The sequence below is a fragment of the Symphalangus syndactylus genome, chromosome 13 (assembly GCF_028878055.3).
Source record: "Symphalangus syndactylus isolate Jambi chromosome 13, NHGRI_mSymSyn1-v2.1_pri, whole genome shotgun sequence".
NCBI lineage: Eukaryota > Metazoa > Chordata > Mammalia > Primates > Hylobatidae > Symphalangus > Symphalangus syndactylus.
The window spans coordinates 57,723,072-57,729,071 of NC_072435.2; the positions used below are offsets into that span (position 1 = coordinate 57,723,072).

At 46.7% G+C, this 6,000-nt stretch overlaps 1 protein-coding gene across 1 annotated transcript in view; it reads right to left on the reverse strand.

Annotated features, from left to right (window-relative positions):
• LOC129460227 (small ribosomal subunit protein eS4-like) overlaps nucleotides 1-5,112 on the reverse strand; it is a 36,768-nt gene extending 31,656 nt beyond the window's left edge. The window contains exon 1 of the mRNA XM_055237859.2: nucleotides 4,970-5,112. The gene's annotated coding sequence lies outside the window, so the exon portion shown is untranslated. The remainder of the gene's footprint in view (nucleotides 1-4,969) is intronic.
• Between the last annotated feature and the right edge of the window lie 888 nt (nucleotides 5,113-6,000).

Below are 6,000 nucleotides of genomic sequence, written 5' to 3' on the forward strand. Positions count from 1 at the left end.
GTGGATCACGAGATCAGGAGATGGAGACCATCCTGGCTAACACGGTGAAACCCCGTCTCTACTAAAAATACAAAAAAAATTAGCCGGGCGTGATGGCAGGCACCTGTAGTCCTAGCTATTCGGGAGGCTGAGGCAGGAGAACGGCGTGAACCCAGGAAGCAGAGATTGCAGTGAGCCAAGATTGCGCCACTGCACTCCAGCCTGGGTGACACAGCGAGTCTCTGTCTCAAAAAAAAAAAAAGAAAGAAAAGTTGCTCAACTTTAAGGAAACGCAACACAAAAGCACTGTGAAATACCACTACTCCCCCATTCGAATGGCTAAAGTAAAAAGCATTGACAGGCCAGGCACGGTGGCTCACGCCTGTAATCCCAGCACTTTGGGAGGCCGAGGCAGGTGGATCACCTGAGGCCAGGAGTTCAAGACTAGCCTGGGCAACATGATGAAACCCCATCTCTACTAAAAATACAAAAGTTAGCTGGGCATGGTGGCACGTGCCTGTAGTCCCAGCTACTCAGGAGGCCAAGGCAGGAGAATCACTTGAACCCGGGGGGTACAGGTTGCAGTGAGTCGAGATCGTGCCACTGCACTCCAGCCTGGGTGACAGAGTGAGACTCTGTCTCAGAAAAATAAATAAATAAGTAAAGTCTGGAAGAGAAAGATATGATCACCTGGTAAAGAGTTTTCCACTTGACATTTCTCAGCATATAAATGGGTTATGGGTGAGTCAAGATGTGACAGCTGAAGGCTGCGAGAGCCCCTAGACTGGTCACCTCAAGCCCTGGATGGCCTTACTGACGCCAGTGTGCCAAAACAAGTGGTCATTTTCTGCATGGGCCATGATATGAAAAAGTTTAGGAAGTATTAACATAAGGAACGGGAATATAGAGAAAAGGCTCAAATACAGAGGCCTGGGGTAGCTAGCACATAGAGGCCGGGAAGATGAGGAATAACCAGCAAAGGAGACTAAGAAAGCATGAGCAGTGATGAAGATGGTGAGCCACGACAGTGCGTTATCCCAAAGCCAAGGGTTTGCAAAGAGTTTGAAGAAAGGAGTGACCAAGTCAAATGCTGTAGACTGGTCAAGAAAGAGAAGGTTTAGGCTAGGCATGGTGGCTCACAGCTATAATCCCAGCACTTTGGGAGGCCAAGGCGGGCAGATGGCTTGAGCCCAGGAGTTCAATACCAGCCTGGGTAACATGATGAAAACCTGTCTGCACAAAAAAATTAAAAATTAGCCAAGTGTGGTGGCACTCACCTGTAGTCTCAGCTACTCGGCGGGGCTGTGGTGGGAGTATCACTTGAGCCTGGGAGGTTGAGACTCCAGTGAGCCAAAATCACACCACTGCACTTTAGTCTGCACAACAGAGTGAGACCTTGTCTCGAAAGAGAAAGAAAAGAAAGAAAGGAAGAAAGAGAGAGAGAGAAAAGGAAGGAAGGCGAAGGAAGGAAGGAAGACAGAAAGAGACAGAGAAAGAGAGAGAGAGAAAGAAAGAAAAAGAAAGAAAGAGAGAGAGAGAGAAAGAAAGAGAGAAAGAGAGAGAAAAAGAGAGATGGGGTGCAGCGGCTCACGCCTGTAATCCCAGCAATTTGGGAGGCCGAGGCAGGTGGATCACCTGAGGTCAGGAGTTGGAGACCAGCCTGACCAACATGGAGAAACTCCATCTCTACTAAAAATATAAAATTAGCTGGGCGTGGTGGGGCATGCCTGCAATCCCAACTACTCAGGAGGCTGAAGCAGGAGAATCGCTTGAACCCGGGAGGTGGAGGTTGCGGTGAGCCGAGATCGTGCCATTGCACTCCAGCCTGGGCAACAAGAATGAAACTCCACCTCAAAAAAAAAGAAAAAAAAGAAAGAGAAAAACAGAGAGAGAGAAAGAAAGAAAAGGTCTGAGAAATGACCATTGAATTTAGCAAATCAGAGTCATTGGTGACCTTGACATAATTTACTTCAGTAGAGGACAGGCAGGGTTGAAAACCTGACCACATGCATTCAAGAAAGAATATGATAACTTTTTCAAGGAGTTTTGCTATAAAGTAGAGGAGAGAAATAAAGTCATCCCTAGAGAAGGTTATAGAATAATGAAGTTTTTTGAATCTTAAGATGGGCGACATAGCAAACGTACATCCGATGGGAATGTTCCAGTGGATGGGGAAAATGTGATGAGACAGAAAAGGGAAAATCTGCTAGAGAGTGTTCTTAAGAAGGCACAAGAAGATAGGATGTAATGCACAAAACAAAAGGTTTGTCTTAGAATAACAGAAGAGAAGGCAAAGTATATATGGAGAGACACGTAGAACATCGTGCAGATGTGATGGAACCACGCAAGTTCTCTTTCATTGTTGAAAGTGAGAGTAAGAGAGAAGATATTTGAAGTTTCAGGAAAAATAAGTTGTTAAGGAGTCATCTAAAATAATCTATTGCTTTTGTTACTAAGTAATCAATGGACTGCCTGCCCAATGTACATAGAGGCTAATAGCATGGCACTAGCTTTTTGGAAAAAAGAAATACTTTTTTGTGAATTGACTGGCAAGGAGACAGGAGGAAACACTCAAATCTGTCTCCCTGAGCTGGGATTTGGATCAGGTTTTATAAGCACAGGATAATGAGGTATGATCTGATTGGATCTTGCAATGAGGTGATTGCCAGGAGGCATGATCTGACGGGATCCTGCCACGAGGTAACACCAGAGCTTGATCTGATTGGATCCTGGATGCTGCCATGTGGTGTCCGCTTCTTAATTCAGTCCCCTCTCCTCAGTCCAGGCACTTAGGTTCCCCCTACCCAGACTTTGTCCATCTGGGCATGCTCAGGTAACATGACCTTTGACCTGGGGGTCCATGGCAGCTGGAAAACAACTCACAACTTTGTTACATAAAAGTTGAGCCAGATTGATCTGGTGCAATTACACTTTCTTCCCTCAACAATCAATCCAGAGAAACAGCCATTTTAAGAACCTGCTACTCTTAGTACATATACATCTAATGAAAAGGGTTCTTATGAGCATATATATTATATTTAAGCTATATAATCTTCACCATGAGAAAACACAAATGATAAACATACCTTATCTCAAGTAATTACACCATATTCCCCACTGCCTCTGCTCTCAAATGCATAGTTTAGTAGTTACTTGCGCTAAAATTATCCTTCTACACATCAAATCCACTCCTTAAAGGAGCTAGTAGTCTCTTTTAAAGAAATGAACCTAATAATCTGTATGAATAAAACCATGTCCCAAATTCTCTATAAAGTACATTAAGAGCAGAACTACGATTTAATGCCAAGTAAATTTTAAATATTATACCTTAAAATGCATCATGTTCACATAAACAATTATATAAAAGACTGGAAATTCAGGAGCTAATAATGCAGTTTTCAGCAACAAAATGAAAGTTCATTTCCTCCACAGCACCCCTGTCTCTACAGCCCACTCATATACTACGTATGAACAGCTTCCATATATGTGATGTTTCTCAGTGGGTTTTCTCCAACCTGGGCAACAGAGCAAAACCCTGTCTCAAAGAAAAAAAAAAGGAAAGAAAGAAGAATGGCTAGGTGCAGTGGCTCACACCTGTAATCCCAGCACTTTGGGAGGCTAAGGCGGGTGGGTCACCTGAGGTCAGGAGTTCGAGACCAGCCTGGCCAATATGGCGAAACGCTGTCTCTACTAAAAATACAAAAATTAGCCAGGTGTGGTGGTGTGCTCCTGTAATCCCAGCTACTCAGGAGGCTGAGGCACAAAAATCACTTGAACCCAGGAGGCAGAGGTTGCGGTGAGCCAAGATTGTGCCATTGCACTCCAGCCTGAGCAACAAGAGCGAAACTCTATCTCAAAAAAAGAAAAAGAAATGTCATTTTCATTGAGCATTGGATCAATTTAGAAGTTGTTATTCATAGAATAATAACAACATCACACTATCTTTCTAAAATTCCAACACAGAATAATAAGACCAATTACTGGATATGCTCAACCTAGGGGGGCCAAGGGGGCAGATATTCTCTGCAGCTGTCCCATTTGGAGAGTCCAGAGAAACAGAGGATGTTTTCCAGGGAGGCTGCTGAGATGCAGGGCCCACCCAGGAAAGTCTGAGGGCTATCCTGGGAAAAGGATAAGGTGTACTCATTTTTTCAAAAAAGCAAGTGGGAGAGGCATTAGATTTAAAGTATTTGCCAAATACAAAGCAATTTCAAAGTCTTAAAAAATTCTACAAGGTATTCATTCAACAAATATTGATAGGCCAGGCGCAGTGGCTCACGCCTATAATCCCAGCACTTTGGGAGGCGGAGGCAGGCAGATTACCTGAGATCAGGAGTTTGAGACCAGCCTGACCAACATGGTGAAACCCCATCTCTACTAAAAATACAAAAAAATTAGCCGGGCACAGTGGTGCACACCTGTAATCCCAGCTACTTGGGAGGCTGAGACAGAATAATCACTTGAATCCGGGAGGCAGAGGTTGCAGTGAGCTGAGATCGAGCCATTGACTCCAGCCTGGGCAATAAAAATAAAAATGGAGCTAATGGTGGTTCTTTCTAGGTGGTGGGATTTGGGGAGGATTACATATTCTCTAAATTTTATCACTGCAGCTTTCTGCATTGTTTGAGCTCTTTAAAATGAACAAAACGGCTTGTTTTCACACATACAAACGCCGAGCCGCCGCGCACCTAGGATGCCCCATGGAAGCTGAAGCCGCACCTCCCACATGGCCCCTCTGGCCAGCTGGGCATCTCAGATGAGAGCTGCACCCAGGCCAGCACCAGCAGCTCAGCCGCCAACAGTGGCATCCACCTCTGCATTTGGCTCTCCTGCTGCTGCGCCCCAGCAGCCAGGTCTGAGGGCCCAGATGGCAACTACTGCAGCTGATGTGGCTGTGGGCTCTGCTGTGGGGCACACACTGGGCCACGCCATCACCGGGGGCTTCAGTGGAGGAAGTAATGCTGAGCCTGTAAGGCCTGACATCACTTACCAGTAGCCTCAGGGAACCCAGTCGGCACAGCAGCAGCGGCCTTGCTTCTATGAGGCCAGTTTTTGGAGGATGCACAGAATCAGGGTGACAGAAAGCTCTGTGAGGGTTTCAGTGAGGTGCTGAAACAGTGCAGACCGTTAGGTGACGCAAGGCGCCAAAAGATGGCGCTGGTTCCGGGTTCTTCTTCACCCAGCACTACGTCGGCCCGCCAAATGAGACCCAATAAAAGAAGGCACCTCCTACTCCTCCCTTCAGGCCCGCCCCCCATCCAATCATCAGTGCCCAGCCCTGGGAGCTATAAATTACTCCACCCAACATCTCTCTCTCTCTCTGTCTCTCTAAATTACTCCACCCAACATCTCTCTCTCTCTCTCTAAATTACTCCACCCAACATCTCTCTCTCTCTCTCTCTCTCTCTCTCTCCTGCATGACCTGACATCAACCTCTTCAATAAAGATCTCTTGCCCGTACTCGGTGTCGTTTGAGTTTGCCACCATCCCTTTCATTTGGTGCCATGACTTGGATCGGGACTCCCCACTTTTACTGGGATCCCGATCTCTTCTTAGACTCAACCCAAACCCCCAACCGGCCTTCACCCATTCTCCTGTTTGCCAAGCTGTTCGCCCAACACCGGCCCCGTCTCAGTAAGTCTTCCCCTCCAGGGTCTACCTCTCTAGGCAGGCAAGAGACCCCATGAAGCGCCTCACCTCAAGCCCCTAAGGCCACGGTAGACCCCAAATAGCAAAACTGGCCCACATATCCCCTAGACAACCAAAGCAAATGGCCCACTTATGGGTCTCTCGATCCTAACATTCTCCAGGATCTCTACAATTATTGCGAGCGAACAGGAAAATGGGTAGAGATCCCATATATCCACGGCTTCTTTCTCCTACGGGATACACCTAACCTTTGTCTCCCTTGCAAACTGCAGCAACTCCTTGCCGCTCTTAAACCGCCAACCTCTCCCTCTGCCCCTGACTTCGACCCAGCTGATGAACGCCCCCCCATACCACCACCCTCCGGCCGCCACC